The sequence below is a fragment of the Hippocampus zosterae genome, chromosome 16, assembly GCF_025434085.1.
Source record: "Hippocampus zosterae strain Florida chromosome 16, ASM2543408v3, whole genome shotgun sequence".
NCBI lineage: Eukaryota > Metazoa > Chordata > Actinopteri > Syngnathiformes > Syngnathidae > Hippocampus > Hippocampus zosterae.
In genome coordinates, this window is record NC_067466.1 from 12,902,281 (window position 1) to 12,921,028 (window position 18,748).

Below are 18,748 nucleotides of genomic sequence, written 5' to 3' on the forward strand. Positions count from 1 at the left end.
TATTCGTCCCATTCGGTTTTACACACACACACACACACACACACACACACACACACACACACATAGGCAGAGGCAAATAAACACACTGTGAGGATGATAGGCGGAAAGGGGGCTATCTATTTCCACAATATAGCCAAGCTATTACAGCCAGGGCAGGTATTGTGATTATGCAGTCTATTACAGCAGCATAGCGTGGCACCCCTCATGTGAATGATCCGAATGGGACGCTTAATTTTCTGGCCACCATATTTCAACTGACAGGCTTTGTGACAGCGAACCACAATAAAATTCCATATGTTCATTCCTAACAATGAAAAGCACAAAACAAATTATCAATATCTGATTAAATAAAACGGCCAAGCTAGCGAGGGTTAAATGTTGCATCAATAAAGTAGACGATGCATCGCCATTTTTGCTGTTGCAATTTTCGGCATGTCCAAGGGGGTCGCCGCAGAGAGTTACTCACATGATTTGTTGTACCCAGGTTTAACTACGGATGCCCTTCTGTCGACTGTCATCTATCCATCTATCTATCCGCCAACTATTAAATTAATGTAAAATGCGGCAGCCTGTTTGGGGTGAATAGAGAAAGAAGCTTACAAACACATTCCTAGAATCATTTAAGAACATTTCATCAATTATTTTTTCCGCTATCAAACAAAAGTGACTTTTTGCTCACTCATAGCACACGTACCTGCCGGGACATAATTATGGATGCACACATCAAACACAGCCAAAACTGACTACTTTATTAACATGCAGCCAATTTATGCACGTTAATTCTTTTGATAGCGATGGTGTCTATGATCGGAAGCAATAACATTTATGAACATTTTTTTTATACAGTGGAAAAAGACATTTATTTTATGATGGGGAGGATGCACACGGCACATAACCGACAAACATTGACCATCAAGGTATGAAGTATAGGCCACTATTTGAGAAAATAAAGTTTGGTGACACCTTTCATATTCACAGTTGGGCATTCACAAATGTGCCCTTGCATTGATTTTTGGGGTAAACTTCTTCTCCACTATTCACTGAAAATTACTTTCTTGGCTAATTCATGATGGTTTCCGAGAGACTTTGCATTGTTTATTAATGAAGTGAAGTTATAAATTCAGCTTGACACGGCTAATGAATCATTCCAAAGAATTACTTTTTATTCACCTCCATATGGTGAGGCAGTTGGGCCTTACTGGCTGACCACAGGTTCAAGTCTCCGTAGCTCAGCCTCCCTTGAATAAGACATATGGCCTCAGATAGACGGACTGGGCTGAAATGGCACAAGCGGGCTCGTCAGGTAACACACATACACACACACTGGTCAACACAGAGTTCACGACATGTGCTGTTATGTGGAAACTGGAGAAAATATGTCTCATGCAGTTCCTGTCACTTTTCCATTTAGCACACGTTCGGCGGTAGCAGCACAACAACCATCTGCGAAATTGGTGTGAAAAACTGTACCACGGCGAAATAACATAGGTGGCATTCCTGGTGGTGACAGGTCGATAGACGTTAAATGTATAGTAAGAACTAGTGGTGGATACTCAATACATGACGGTAGGGTGGCCAACACATTACTGTCATAGAAGAAACAAAACAGCGTAAAAATATTAATAAAAAACAAACATGTTGCTAGTCATAGATTAACAGGCTACGCTATATTGTTAATGATGAGTAAAGTCGTTTCAGTCACGTTCGTTATCTGATAAGTGATGCATTTACGGTCTGCATATCCGCATAAATGAAATTCTTGTTTCAAGTTTGGCATGCACCGTAGCTCCGCCGATGCAAAAGATAGGACCACGGCGGGGCACAGCATTCCATTTTCCCAAGCTGGCCAGTGTCACATCCCGGCTCTATGCACTCAGCACTGTGATTTCAATAAAGTTTGAAACTACCAAAGGTTACGCTTTCCAAAGTTCACCCTCTGCCTGCTGCAATTATTCAATCATTCAAACGGTGTGAAATGAAACCTCAAGCTGATCCTTTGTCGCTCGTGATTTCTAATCGCCGCGCATTTAGAGATGTCCTGACATACATTCCTGAGCTCGTGCTGCGCCGTTTGATTATCAGCGTGTCCGTGCTGATTGCGATCCTGACGAGAGGTGACCCACCGGTGCCCGTTGTTCAAATAAAGGAGCTTGGCGTGTACGGATACTTTCAACGGCGGCTTGTGAACAAGGCTTCGCTGGAGGCAATTATCTGTCTAACAAACACTGTCTGTAAGCCCACCGCTGAGGCCTCGAGTCGACTCAATTAGGCTAAATTATACATTGAGTAATACCTAATTAACACCTTTGCAGGATCGATACAGCCAATCAATTATCTATATGAATAGCTCTTAACCTTTCAGTTTATAGGTCAGGTGGGTCCGATGAGTTTTCGCTTGCGAATGCGCAAGCTTTGTCTCTTATAACCTCACGCGCACAAAATACGTGGCCTATTCATGATGGCAGTCCATCCAGTAAACCTCTCGATACGTTCACTAGATCAGGAGATAAATAATGCCCATTCACACTCACATTCACACCTATGGACAATTTAGAGACTTGAATGAACCTCATTTGTCATACGGGGGGGAGGACCGTTTGTTCAGGTCGGCAGCCATTGGAAACACAAACCCTTTTCAAGTTCCTAAACAAAGAATTTTAGCGTTAATAGCAGCAGTGAACCAAGAAAGGCCGAAAAATAACCCAGAACCTCTTGACTGTGAGCCAGACATGCTAAATACTACTTCAGAAAACCGTCAAGAACATAAATTATGTATACTCTTCACCCACAGTTGTGCTGAGAGGTAAACTGCTTGAAGATTTGGAAATCTAATCACAGCACTGTGCTTGAGCCCTGTTAGGGAGACCAAGCTTCTGACGTGAGACAATTTTATCGGATCGTTGGCCAGGAATGGCCAATCGCTTTTCATTTCCCCTGTTCAATGACACCCGACCAGACTTTAAATCTGTGATCCAGCCCACTCAGAATCTTATTTGAAAGCGGCTTAATTCGCAGTGTTCGTCCAGCTTTGCCGTGCGCCTGGAAGAATCGTTTTGGTCGCATCTGACAGCACTGATGGATTCGAACCGACTGTGCACCTCGAGCTCCACCTGCTCCTTTTGTTCAAACACAACACATGATGCCATCGTTACCACAAACATCCGCAAGCAACACATCGCCGGGTCGGCCGAGTGTGTACACTCATACACACATACACACACAAGCGTCCCCACCTCCAACAGCTGCGATGGCAGGAGGTTAGGGCTGTGGTGAATTAAAAACATCTGCAGACTGCAAATTAATGAGCGAAATCATCTGTAAAGAATTCAGCGCGGCACATATTCATCTGCTCGCCCGTGCGTCGAGGACTGGGAGAAATGCAGAGGCATAACATGCAATAAGACAACCGTCGCTTCGGTCCACAAGATCACACTTTAATCATTCCAATGCCTCGTAATGGTTTTATGATTAAACGTATTTCTCCCGGAGCTGTCTAAATAAACTAAGCACGCAATTTATGGAGGTTCTTACACTTTAAAAAATTCATGGTCAGAGACAACCGCAGCGGATTCATCCACTTATTCATATATATATATATTGTTGTGTATATATAAGGACATATGTATATATAAGGTGTATAAGGTGTGGAGATATAAGGAGATAAGGAGTGCCTGTATATAAGGACTGGCACTCGTATGTAAATTATCAAGTGTCTCTTTAGGTCAAATCCAGGGGTAATTCCACATCAAGCGAATGCTTTAAAATTTAGAATCCAAGTTGAGATCTCTGTGCTCAATTTCTGATCTTGGTTATGAAACTAAGGTTTAAGTCTGAAGAGTTCAAATTCAGGTTACCGTGTGACAGTTCGGAACTGTAAATGCTCACTTTGTCCACCGTGGTACAGTTTACGATCTTTCCGGCGGAAGGCATTTGCAGGTGACACTAATGTGACCTGTGTGACGACAACAAGCCACATGTTAAGCTTCACCCTCTACAAGTGAAATGATGGAAATGCTGAAAAATGTCCGAAAACTGAAATCTAACCACACTGGTGGAAATCGACCTTTCATTCAATTCTGATCATGGAATACAAAGGCTGCTGATGTTCCCTTGAGCAAGCATAGAAACCTGAAGATTAACCACTGCACCTTTAAATCAAGAGAATACTTTCACTTCTCCCTAAATTTGGAACACCCCCTCAAAAATACCTTCTCAACCAACAGCAGCAGCAGCCCTTAGTGCTGCTTTGCGATAACAATTCAAGCTTTTGTCTGTGTGCCTGACCCTGCGTCCACCTTTCGAGCAGGCCAATAATACCGGCAGGAAATTGAAGATTTGGTTCATCTGGGCTTTGCGCTTTGAAGCGCTGGGGAACATGTGCCAAAAGCGGTCCCCAATTTGGGTCATTCGCAAATGAAATGAGACCACATTCGTTTTACACACGACTAATAAAGCAGTCATGGTAAGTACAGCACACTGCATCTGGCTCGGACTTCGTCTCCGGTCATCCTTGAATGTTTTTTTCAACTCCTGAAGCGATCGTCATCCTAGCTAGAACTACACATACTCTGAACACATACTCCAAGCATGGTCGTGTATATTACGTACCGGTATAGCTGTCCAGTTTTATTGATGCTGGACTTTATCAGATGGCAAACAACTCCCCTGGCTACCTCAGACTAAATGAGCAATGACGTAAAAGCATTCATTCGTTCTATTAAAGAGTTGGCCAATAGCAAGGGGCCAACCAATTGGCATCGTCTGACATGGTCTGTTGGAATACCAAATACCAATACCTGTGAAATACCACCAACGATGTTTTCATGGATGTAACAGAAGGCAACGCTGTCTCGTATTTATCACGAGCGTCCCCGTCCGCCTGTGCAGAAACAATTATATCCGCAGGTTCACGCGTACCATAACCTCCTGCATGATGCACGTCCTCAATAGATCATCTCAAAGTGCCCGCGTGAGCCCCGGGCTTCAATATGAGCCTGATTCTGCAGTTTGTAAATGCAGCGAGGGGTGATTAAAAAAAATAATAATACTAATTAATTAATTAATTAAAACACATTTTTAAAAAGGGGAAGGTTATCCTTTGCGGTCTGATTATAAGACCTTAAGTCTACTAGATGATGATTATCTGTCATTGAATAACCAAAGAAAACATTTAATTTTTAACGGCATGTCATATACTTGAAACGATAAAATTTTTGCTTTGTTTTGAACCACACATTTGGAAATTCAGAGATAATAACGAGAACTCGAAGGTATACAAGCAGATTGGGTTCAAGAGGTTCTTTACAAACGGGCGGATTAACCATGACAATGATTTGGGTAATTAAAGTACCATGGCCGCTCAAGTATAAGGCAGCCATCAAATAACAACTGAATTGGGCAGTTGTCTATTGGTGCTTTGCTGAGTGCATGCTGCCGTTATTAAATGGAGACTGTGACAGCAGCGAGGTCATTAAGTGAGGCCATTAAGTGTACTGGTAAAAAAAAATGTGTACTGCGGGACCTTAGATAAAATAAGCTTAGGTGCACTACGCGCAAGCTTATTGATCCAGTGGAATCATTGACATAGTGCACAAGGTGGCTACAGTATAGTCCATCTGTCAACAATTTTTCCCAAGATACTGTGCACTTCCTTTGATGAGATTTCCCCAACCGGAATCTCATTTTACAAGAAGTTCTACGAAATATGTCATTTTGATTTAGATCGACTCCTTTTCATTTTGATGAAAACTGCTTTTACATCTTGCCCTTGTGCGCTGCACTAATGAGAATACACGGGTGGCAGTGTGTGTGTGTGGGGGGGGGGGGGGGGTAAAATAAAACTTTTGTCCTTCAAGCGGTGAGGCAAAAACATTCAAATTAATTCACATAAACGTGCGTGTAAGAAGTGCTCAGCCCCCGTGTCTTGCTGACCTTTATTACATTTATTCCACCATCACTCACTGTCACCTCGCTTCATTGTTTCAAGAACTTTGCAGCCGCTTGCCATGAGCCGCTTATTATTATTATTTTTTTGTGCGCGTTTGGTTTTGAAGAATGACTTAAGTCATCATTTGATGACAATACAAATCCTTGTGGGCAAACGAGACATTGATGTTTTAATTGACTGTTGACAACACTGTTTTGCATCTGTTTGAGTTTGAAGCGCGTTCTTTGGAATTGCTGAGTGTAGGTGGATAAATCTATCCATCACATTGGGGGGGGGGGGGGGGTCACGGTAAATGTTAATACATGCGTAAAGTCAGTTCTGAGGAAAACAACAAAGTCAAAACAGAGTACGATAGGCTTTACAATGGCTCCCAGTTGTAGAAGAGACTTTAAAGTTCTGCTAGTGGTTTATAAATCACTGAATGGTTTAGCTCCTGAATACATTAAAGAAATGCTAATAGTAAAAAAACCCAGGAGGTCTCAGATCTGCAGACTCGGGTTCAGGTTCAAGATTCTGCTTCTATTTTTTATTTTTGTCCCCACACCTATGATTGAGGTCTTTGACAGCATTTAAATCCCCCCCCCCACCCCCACCCCCAAGATCCTTGTCTACCACTGTAATTTCTTTTCGTAATTTTTGTAAACTACACTTAAGAGTTTTCCAATGCCTATGGTTATTTTGTTTTTAAACGCGTTTACATGTTGTACTTTTGTGAAGCACATTGAGTTACCTCGTGTGCGAAAATCACATATACAAATATCACAATATAAATATAAATATATTGCCAATCGAAAATGGATGGGGAATGGATGGACTTCAAAAGTAATGGGAAGGTTTTTGTCTTTAAGTCATGTATATATTTTTTTAGCCTGTCCTAAAAATTCGTTTAGGCTAACATCAGGCTAAATGCGCTTCATAGAGCTTTTAACCCCCGACACATACGGCTGAAAGACTGAGTTGGAATACAAAATGGCCTTCCTAAAATGCTTGCCACCAAGTTGGCACAGACCTGTCCAAAAGCTCTGGGAACAATGAATAAATCAGATTGGGGGGGGGCTAAATAAGGATGTTAACCCAGCAGCTGATGGCTTATTAAGAAGCATGTCCCGCGACTTTCTCTGAATCTTTCATTGCTTTTCATTGAGTCTTCCGTTTAATGCCACTGTCTCTGTCTCTGCGTGCCGGTGGTATCGGTCTGAGATCATACATGATCAGAATACATAACCACGCTGTCATGTCGCAGCGTTACGTGCATGTCTGGGAGGGCCGTGCATGACAGTGTCACGACAAAGCGCTGCTACTGGTGGCAGCTGTCTCTTTGCGTATCCCTGTTAGCGCTGACACTTCATCATTGATGCGCTGCAGTGCTCAGGACACATTGAGCCTGCCTCAGGTTACCCCCTGCACCCCCCTCCCCCCTCTCCAATGAGGAAAGATACCCCCGAGATATAAGTTCTTAATCACACGCCAAAACCTGGGAGATGTGAGCGTGTGTGTGTTCGAAATGTGTATTTGTGGTCTCGTTGGTATTTTGGGGACATCTCACAGATCAAAGAGGGATGAGGAGGAATAAAAAGCTATCCAGTTCAATGTCTTTATGATCTTACCCAAGGGCATGCTGTAGTGAATACATCATGATAGACTGAAAGCATCCTTCTGTTATTTGGAGCAGGCTGTACTCTTGCTGACTCTTTGAATAAACAACATCTTCGCAGACCGCTGCAGTTTTATCATATGAGGACAAAATACCGTGGAACATCTAAGGTCATTGGCTAAATGTATTTAGAAATAACGGTTGCAGGAAGAGGTGGCACGATGGATGAGTGGTTAGCACAGCCGCCTCACAGTTCCGACATTGGAACATGGACTCCGGTTTCCTCCCTCATTGCAAATATATTCACGTTAGGTTCACTGAAGACCCTAAATTGTCCTTAGCTGTAAAATGTTGTTTTCACTCAAGCGCCAGCTGCCGGGAATTTTGACCGTTGTTTCTATGCATTTCACGTGCTCCATCCAAAAGTTGAGCCCATTCCAAAGTAAAACAGTGTCATGTTTGCGGGAGCGAGCGGAGCCCGAGGGATGGGGAAGAATTGGAGCCTGGCACGTAAGGCCATCCATCACAGTGAGAAAAGGCTGTGAACCGTTACAGCCCCGCAGCATGTCAATGTTCTCTTCCTGACTGGATGTGTCACTCTGCTTCCTGATGTCAGTGCATGATGATGCCTGTTTCATCACACGTAACAGATGTTTTTGATGGAAGAATATCCACCCCACCTTCTATTTTGGAGGTGTTGATGAACAATCGCTCCTGACAGTTTCATTCCACTTTGATTGCACCGCAGCGGTGCTTTCATTTATCCCTTAGAAGAACAAGGGCTAGGAAGTCGGCTAACTTTGTTTCGTCGACCACAAAAATCAGTCATTGCAATAACTACTGCCTCTCAGTTATAGCTAATCATTTTCAAACCATATTTGCGGCACCCGGTACTAATATTTGTCCACTTTCATCAATCTATTTCCTCCGCTCAACACAATTAGTTGAATCTCACGTAAATTGTTATCACGTTTTCAAGTTGCAAAAAATAAAACACTGTAAGGTTTAGGAGCAGAGTGAATATTTCCACACGCATACTGTACATAAGGAGCCGTGGTCCAATCCAGAAATAATTTGAAATATATAAAAAGGTAAGCTGAGCTGAGGTGTTTTAACCCATTAGTATTAGCCAGTGTTAGCCTCTGAATATATAATGATACTGTTCGACTAAGTTGTTGACGTAGGAGTGGGATTTGGGGATATTTAGGTGCAGAGTTTTCGGGTGTTCACTGCAGCTTTAGCTTCTGAAATGTGCAACTTGGCAAAGTTCTCCAGGTGGGGTGTTGTGTTTGAGGGTCCACGCGCCACAAAATGGCTTTCATTGTCTTGGACGCTAACTTGTTTTTCACACTCTGGGCTCTGCATGCAGCCCGTCTCAAAGGAAACAGCCAAAGACTATCAACACACTAGCAAGATCCAGCCCACCATTTGTCAATCTAATAAAAGCCAAACTCAAAATTTGTCTTTTCAAGCTCTGCCACAGTCACTCTTCACATTAGCATGTCAGCACCGTTGCTGATCGATCATCTGCCCGCTCTCAACCTCTGCTTACATTTGTTCATTCACAGCTGTCAGATTCAAATCAAGTTCCATTCATATTGTCTTACAAGTGCAGTAGACGCATCATATAGCAGCCCATCTTAATCAGGGTCAGAAAGAGGCAGATTGATCGTTCATCCTCCTCGTCTCGGGAGGGGAGGCAGACCTGAAAGATAGATTGGTGCATTGGATTTGGTCAATGAGCATGATCATCGTCAAAGGGTTGCATTTGTTACTTCATGTTGTGGTTGTGTGCGATGCCGGTTAGCTGCAATCCTGGGATCCATCAAAGTGCTGTTGGTGATGCATGGGGGGATTTGGCTCCCCCCCCCCCCCCCACTCGCTGGGAGACGCAATTGAAATGGCATATCATTGACAGCCGTGACTTTGCCATCATGAAACGGGCCAAAAGTAAGACACGACACTAGGTAATTTCCAAGTCCACACCTGCGGGTAATAGTGAGGGTAGAGACACATAGCAGCTGGCAACAAATTGCAGTTTTGAAGTCGTGGCATGACAGTTTTTCAAGAGGTGAGTTGAGGTGAATATTCGCTCTAAAACGTCTGCCGGATGTTGCTGATGTTTGAGCGGTGCTTAAAGTGTCAAAAGCACTCAAGAATACAAAGTAGTCGGCACTTGGGGTGGTTGTCAAGTCGCGTTACAAGACGTCGATGCAAATGAAGGCTGCAGACATGAAAAAACACGATCAACCCCACGCAGCACCTTATAGCGACATGACTTTATCAAAATCGCAAACGGGATGGTTTATACCGAAAAAAAAAAACCCATCATAATACAAGAATGAAATATCAAAAGGTAATGCAGTGGACTAACCATGGTCGAGTTGGTTTACCGACATCTACGAAATGTTAGCTTGCGCGAAAAGTGGAAATAGCCGCTGAGCTACTTCAAAATGCGTTGGCGTTCATTAGTTCACGGGAATCGGAGAAATGGATTGGAGGTTCCATTGTAAACAATTCGCCTTCATCACACAATTTCTCAGCATTGGAGGTTCAAATGTTTCCGTCATATTAACGCTCGGAAGACCTCTCAGGAGCATTCGCACCGAGTCGGTTCGCAGTTTGCTGTGTAACTGCTCGCCTAGCATTTTCAACAAGGCTGCTCGCCTCTTTGTGTTGGGCTGCTAATTAGTCAAGTAGGTGGAAAGCCATTAAAACATTTTTTTAAACACCCTCGTTTACGGATGACATGAGAACAGACGGCGTCATGTTACTCGTGTAAAGAGAAGAAGAAGAACCATGACACGGCATGGCCGGAGCAATAACACAAAGTATTGGGACACAAAGAACAACAGTTCGACGTATGGTAGCAGAGCAGTAAGATATTTCCTTCCTGTCGAATACGGTGCAGGCAGAGGAGATAAGAGTTAGCTCACGCCAGTCCTCAATGTATGACCACTGACTATTGCGCTGCAGAGGCGACAACGGTGGCTCTTTTAATTAGCCGTGTTTTCATTTCAGAACGTGAGCTCATTAGCTTAAGACAAATGTTTAACGCAACCCAAGTGTGCAAGACCCACCACTCTTTTTGAAATTGCAAAATTTGACAAATACCGGATCAGGGCCAGCCATGAAAGTAACTCAATATTTGAGAAAGTGATAATGTCCCCTACTCACCCCCACCCCAACTTACCCCCACCCTTCATCAGGGATCAGATATTAGACACGTGGAGATGTAGCTGGAGGGGAATTTAATCTTCCACAGATTGTTCTCCAACTACCATCTAACTCGCTTTGGGGGGTTCGGGTGACGTGTGGCGGGGAATGAAGGCTCTGAATTAAATTTCGGCAAAACTTATTTCCAGGAAAGGCTCTTGAATGTTGGGCGACTCAAAGTTGTGCTTCTAATTAACGGCTTCATCTCGACACTCGACATCAATCATTGCCATGCATCTTCATGTGGATATCATTCAAAGTGGAACAATTTGCCCCGACAGGCCTGGAACTGCAATTGAGACTGCTTATAAGAGGAACCGTAGCTGACATTCGTTGAAAAAAAAAAAGCCTGAGTTAGATTTTGACGCCGATTAAAATAAAAAATAGGCATGTTGATTCCAAAATTGCAGTCATTTTTTTTTCACAACAGCTGTCACTCCAGATCATCAAAATTCCACCGATGAGCTGAGTAAGACAGAAAAGAAGAGCCGATTACGAACTTTTGGAATGTGCAGGCACCATTCAAGACTATTGATCGGGGAGCCGTCGATGCATGTGGTCCAAACAAGAAAATACGAATCATAAGCGAGAACGCTTCCAGAATCCTGCTTTCGGGTGCACCTGACTGCATGATGCTCGTGACAAAGACCTTCGGGCTAAAGCAGAGATCCCTGTTGAAGCAAAAAGACGAAACCTTTGCAGTGGCTCAATGTGAAGAAAGCAGGATGCAGAATCAGTCAATTGAGCCGTTGGTCTTCCCCCTTTTACATAAGAAGCAAGACGCAGAGGCTGTGCTTGTGCTTGCCTAAAATGGGTCACATACACAGCACTGCATTTGTACTAAGTGACAGCCCTATTAATCATGGAAGGGGCGCTGTTGGTGCCCTGTGGCTTTGTTCAGCAGGTGATTCGTCCCTTTTGGGTGCGATGAGGGGGACGCCAACGTCATCTCTTCCCTGTGGTACCGCACCTGCCCTCCCCCCTCTCGGTGCCCTGATGCTTAAATAGGTTAGTTTTGATTCACCACCTCTTAACTTTGAATACCCTGTTGCCTCATTTTCTCCTCTTCCTGCCCATGAAACAGTTCCCTTTTCCTATCCAGTGACTCCCTCATCTCTCTTAAAAACATCTACCCTAAATGAAATGTCTCAGACGGGTTTTTTTTGTCTGATGCCAAGTTAATGTTATTCATGGCTACCGAGTCGCAAGCCTTCCCGATAATACATTTTGAAAAAAGCCCTGGTCAGCTAGTGACCTGTCTTAGTGCTATGAAAGATGAATGAATCAAATAGCTTACTGACACAGTGCTCTGCTGTTGAACTTCTTGAGTGAACTTCGTCAAACTTCCAGTGATTCGTTTTTACAATCAATCGATGGCTGGTGAATTTGACAAACTGGTCAATTCTTTTTGGCATGCTAGCGCTCACAGTTTTCAAATTGTTTCAATCACAGCTTAGGGGATTTTTTCATATCGTAGCAAAAATGAACAAAGCATGTCCAAGTCCCTAAAATAGAATTTGGCGAATGATTCCCAAAGATAAAACCAAATGAACTTAACTAAGGGGATGATTTCACTGCATTTTGGTCCAGAATTTGTAACCCTTTCGGGGACAGCGGTTACTGCAGCGGACAGCTTATCTTGTTATCAGATTTCAGGGTGCAAGAAAGGGTTAAATTGACTCCCCGCCTCCTGAATTCCGTAATAAAGCTCAACCTTGGCTTCAACCCATCGAGATATATTTGAGAATGCAACGGTTTGTCTAGATGATTAGCCAGTCCAGTTTGCCTGTGGGGTAGAAAAAAATAAAAGCAACGAAACTCAGATCTGACACACTTCAAAATGCATTGTGACATGCCTCATTTGCAGCGACAAAGTGTTCTGACCTCTGTGAAATCCAAATGATCTGATCGCATGAATCAGTTTCATCTCTAAACTCCACTAGAGTGATGCAACTGCAGGTAGTGCCAAACAGGTTTGGTTAAATTTGCTCATGATGCCTTTTAAAGTGCACTTAGCCCACTTGGTACATTCTTTCAACTAATAAGAGAGGAAAGTGCTCTCAAGTGTTTTGTAACTACATATTTTAATCCACTCTTATTTTTTTTTTACACGCAAAATGAAAGCCGAGTCGATGTCTGATTGCGATTTAGAGATTGTGAATACTGTAGCAGGTGTGATAGCACGCTCAGACACTGCGAGCCACGTCTTATACACATACGATCGGGTCATGAAGATTTTAAGAGCATCCAAATCAATACTAATGGAATCCATAAGACATTTAGCAAATTTCATTTCGGCAAAAAAATTGAATATGTGATAGCGGCGGTGGAGAATAGGATGAGAGACGTCACCATTGAAGAGCGTCGTCTCATTCCCGATTGGATGCCATACACTCCAGGCCATCGGTAATGTCTGCCTCTGATGTCATCAAAGAGTCTTTCCTCGTGCTTTCAATCATTTGCGATTGAATACTGAGTATCCATCTTCTGTTTTGACTTTCCATTTCACTCTCCTTGAGTTTAATTCGTCCGAATGTCAGTCACCCAACACCCACAGGTTGTCGCCATCATCCCCTACCCAGGAAATATCTGATTATCTGCAGCTGCTGTTTGCACTAAAGGGCCACATATGTTTTGACAGCTGACTTAGTTACTTGGTGTAAGAAAATAAAAGTGGAAACATGGATTGTTGGGCACAATATTTGACCCATGAGAGAAGATTGTGATTGCTTGTCTGTAATAGACGCCTTGGCGTTTTTGGCTTATTAGCTATGTTTGTGTGTAAAATAATGACCTGTCCCAATTCAATCATCCTGCAAAAATAGTCACACTGTTGGTGATTCCATTGACCAATGACAGTTTTTTTTTCTGCACGGTACATTACTGTCAAGGGAGAAGGCCACAAATTGGATAGAACTTGACACAATGAGCCTTCAACAACAGCGAGCTGGTCAATGTTTTCCGTGCTAACTGGGCAAAATGGCTCCCTTGTGCATTCTTGAAAGTATTTATATCTGACTGGTGACACTAATGACTCCTGTTAACGGCGTCCATGTGTTGAGTTGCCCTTTTAGACCTACTAGGTGATGGCATTTTCTACTCCCATCCTCTCTCTACCTGTGGAGGCAACATTTTTCTGTTTTTTTTTTTTTTTGTAAATGCATATGAATGGATACGCCAATACATGCAGACAGCAGAGCATGAAACTCCATTGCACAAAACTTGATCACAGGTCACTGCTAATACTTTTCTTTGCTAATTATTTTGCGTTCGACTCAGCATGACTTAGATTTGTTCTTGATTTTACTGCTTGGTGCTTTCTACCGCCTTTATTACCGATTCGTCTTACTGTTTATTGTGTATGTTAAATCGCTCCATGTACAGCACTTTGTATGCAGCGATGGCTGTTTGAAAGTGCTCTATAAATACTGTTGACTTGACTTGAATACAAAGGATGTGCTTTTCACAATATTTTTTTTGATGGACAAAAGCAGAAATTGATTGACATCTTTTTTAAAGCTCTATTTGTTTTTTTTGTTTTTTAATGGAATGTGACATTTGTCCATCGGGAATAAGTATTAAATGATCTTTGTCCCATTCTTCACAAAAGACTTGGAACAGCTCGATGCAATAATTTTGATTAGTCATCAAAGTCAGGTTTAGGTAAAGGTTAGACACAAAAAGCAAGCAGTTTTATGACAATACCTTTGGTCTATTTAATGTATGCCTTTCTTGGGGGTTGTTCAAATTGTCTTCTATGTTTGATGTTTTCAGTGACATGAGTCAAAACTGTGATGATGCCGAGATGCTTGCAGAATCGCAGCGGGGGAAGATGACACCATTATTTGCAAAAGCAAAACAAAGGCGCTCCCGCAGTTTCTTTCCCTACATTTTTTTTTCTTTTTTTATCACGCTTTGAACATCTCTCTTGCCATCCAGCCACATATTCTTTGAACGATCACGTTCCTTGGCATGAGAGTGCTATGTAATTAAGTCGGAGGAAGATGTGCGTTTGCAACGTGCCTGGTCGCCCTGCCTCCCTTCTGTGGATGATTACTGCCATCTTCGGGGCAAAGCTAAACCTGAGTAGCATCACGGCAGGGAGGGAGAGAGATATGCCTGCCTCACGGGAAGTCAGCAACATTCAAATCCCAGCGCCTTCCCTTCGGAATCAAAAGTCATCTTTTAAACGGATGTCTTCAACAAAGGGAAAACCAAAGCAAAGGTGAGAGGCTTTCACTTGTATTGTCCTTTCTGGCTCTCATTGTTGACCTGCTGATTGGAGAGCATCAGGAGCAACCAGGAAGGAGTTCACCAATGTTGCTCAAACACGTGACCAGATCAAAAATTCAAAAACACTATTTTGGAGAAAGTCCTCAGAGATCACCGTCAAATTTTAGGGATGTCCTGATACTATGTTTTCTGTCCAAGGATTGATGCTTAATGATAACACTACGTTTTGCAGTTATAATGAAAATGTGTTTTTCTTAGTCAGATATTACAGGCTTATTACACAAATTACGCACACAGACAAACTTGTGAAATAAAACTTGGTCTCTTTATTTTGTATCCTGGATTCGATTTCTGACAGGTTTATTTGAAGCGTCCATTCGTTTTCAAAACCACAATGCCTCAAATATGGTTCCTTTACAGAAACGGGGGGCTCCAGCACACCCACAACGATGGATGGATGGTTGGATGGCAGCTTGATCACAAATAAACTAACGTTTCCTCTCTGCGTCTCCCAACACGACTTTAATTAATACTTTGTAGCTCCACAGTAATCATCCTTTGTGAAAAGGTTTCGTTCTCCGGAGGCAGGTGTACGGGTATCGCTCTAATTGTGTGTAGCAGGTAGCTTATAAAGACTAATTACACACAGAAGCAACATTGAAAGACTTTTATCTTGAAAGTGTTACGTAAAACTCTAATTACTGATAATGTGGCTGTAATTGCGTTCTGCTTGGTGAAATTGATTTTAAATAAAGATTCAGAAAGTGAAGCTGCATGACGGAAATGGGGCTCAGCGCGTCATGTTTTAGCCTGCGGTTTTCGATGCTTATCCTGCTCAGGTGGTCTTCAGGACACCGATTGGGGCCTAGTTCGGACCCAGACTCTCGTCAGCTCGTCACGCTCGTACCTGCGCCATTGTCCCCATCAAAGCAGCGGGTGATGGTTTTGCCACCCTCCCTCTTTGATGTTCTCGCTCTCGTCTGCAACGCTCCATCAATCAAGCTTGGCTCCGCGCACCATCCACCACCCCCTGAATTCATCATCTTGACCCGCAACGTTTACCGCAGTCTGTATGTCCGCTCTAGCGTGATGCAAAGACTTTTGTTTGACTCCTCAGTAACAAAGTAGTTCCATTGTCTGATGTGACTTTGGAGACTTCTAGGGGACCAGATTATCTGTACCAACAAAGACTTCCAAAAAAAAGTTTTTATGGCAACTTTTATTTTTTAATATGACGACAGTGGTCTGTGTTAGTCAGAACCCAGTGTGTCGTCTGCGCAAGCTCTTCTCTTTCTTTTGAGCACTAGAAAAACAAGTCTTGGCATGTTCCACTGTTTATGACAGCAATATAGAAAATGTTGCCAAAACAATACTTTGCACAGAGCTCTTAGAATAATGGTTCAATGTCTTTGAGCAAAGCTACGTCAGGCAGCGAAATTATCTTGACAAAGGGCCAACTTTTACTGCAGCAAACGGCTTTATTGTGAAATATATGATAACATGGGGTTTTATCCGAAGTGTTATGGGAACCGAGCTGTGCTAAATGTGCCTGTCTGCCGTACGACGTTTGATGCAAAGATATGAAATTGGGAGTGTCGCACAGATGACGGCGACGGGCCTTTTAAATTCTAGTCACATATGGTTTGTTATGCCTCTGCTTACTCAGGTCAGCTTTTTACGGAACTCATCCTGAGTGGGAGAGAAGGATAAAGGACAAAGGCTGGCATTTGTATACTGTATTTTAAAAAATAAATACATGACCCCACCCGTCCCCTCCATATATTTTTAGCCCACCGTGCCGTAAATCACACAACACAAGGAATTAGTTCTATGATCTTGCTGGGGAGGAGCTTTGTTTAGTCAGGGTTGTTAGCGGAAGATATGACTGATTTTGCTGGTCTCAGGGTGTATTAAAAAGTTCAACCTAACCACTGACGGAGGTCTCGCCATATCATCGTTTATAATATCTTTAATTTTTCACTTCTAAACATTTTGGGCAAGGTGCAGGCTCGTCAATTACTCTCGGTCTTGTTTTATTCACCACATGGCTTTGTCCCGATCCCCCCCAAAAATCGCAGATTGTGTTTACTGTACTGCGATTGGCCGAACAACCAGTCCAGGGGGGTACACCATCTGTGATGCACATTTGGAAACATGCAACAAAAAATGGATGGCTGGATCCGTAAGTGTTTTTTTTTTTTGTTCCCTGTAGCTCAGGAGACATGTGACCACCCTCCCATCCATCCGTTGATTTATCAGAATCTACTGCCCCCTGTCTGCTGCCACCACCATTTCTCTGTCAACACACTTGCCCAACCCCCTCCTGCTGCCCTATGGCACTCAGTCTGTCTGCTCTGGCTTGCTGCATCCCCCCACCCCACCCCAAAATATGTTTACAAACCATCAGGGCCCAAAGGGTGTCAGTGAAAAGCTGATTTAAACCCACCGAGCACTTGTGATCCATTAAGAGACCACATGCTTGTTGTTTGTGCAACTCCCCCTTCACCTGAGTCAAAAAAAAAGACACTAAAAAAGTGCAATTTAATCGCATAGCTTTTAGACAAATGAAATGTTTTTTTCCCCCTTCTTTTGACAAAGGAGGGGTGAACGTCAATGTCAATTCCACGGGGGCCTAATGGTCTGGTCGAGGCAGAGAATTAGAATATATTCCAGGTCTGAGGCAAGTGGTGCATTGCTGCAACTCCTATCTTGGGGAATGAGGGAGTTTAGAGGGCGTGTGGGTGAATTTATGGGACGGGGGTGTGCGCGTACGTGGGAGGGCTTCTGCAGAGAGCTGTTGCTAGGAAACACTTGTAGCATCTCGTCTCCTCTTTTCTTGAAATGCCACACATCTCACTGAAATGTCAGTCTCATCCACTCAGGAGCTTGAAGAATGTATGCCGAGTTTCTATTTAAGCATCCTCGCATCAAAAGGACTCCCAGGGAGAATTACCGCAAGGCTTTCTTGTGCAAACACGACGACTCGCAATTCATCTCTCCATCTGGCTGAATGGCTTTCCTTTTTCTTTTCTTCATCTTTCATCTGAGATGTTTACACCCACCTTGTCCTCTCACATTTAAGAGCCACTAACCTTTCTTTCTACATCGTTTATTCGTCCGCTCCCCGACTCCCTCTCTTGTTTTCTAATTGAACGCCATCTGGTCCATCTTGATAGTCCACTGCCCGGATATTTGATTACCAAATGTGTCTGATGACTTTCTACCAAAGTGTCCTCATTGTCATTCAGACAGAAGCAAAAAAAAAAAATCTAATAACAATTTTAAAAAATGCATCAGGAAGCTCCTCAAAAGTCACACATTTGCTGCAAGCTCCAAAGCAGGAAAATAGGACAACAATATATCTACACAAGTTTTTGTTATATTTTATCGTGCAATGGAAATGAAAGAGCCACGTAAAATTTCTGCATTGTAATTTACTGCCATGCGCTGTCTTGAAATACAAGCTTTGAAATAATATATATCCCATAGCGCAGGGGTGCCCATTAGGTAGATCCTGATCTACCGGTAGATCTAAGACAGGTCCCAAGTAGATCCGAGGAGTGTCGAGAAGAAAAAAAACAAACAGCCATTTGTGTGTCTTTGTACATGTTAGTAATATATTTTTTGTGTTAATATACACTACACACTAATCAGTCTCATTTTCACAAAAAAAAATATTTAAAAAATAAAATAAAGCAGGTAAATCTTAAATTTGTGTGTGTGTGTGTGCGTGCGCGCGCCGGTAAGGGTAGATCCCG

At 42.9% G+C, this 18,748-nt stretch overlaps 1 long non-coding RNA gene across 1 annotated transcript in view; it reads right to left on the reverse strand.

The window, feature by feature from the left end:
• LOC127588239 (uncharacterized) overlaps window positions 1–18,748 on the reverse strand; it is a 50,789-nt gene that overhangs the window by 18,593 nt on the left and 13,448 nt on the right. The gene's annotated exons all lie outside the window — the stretch shown is intronic.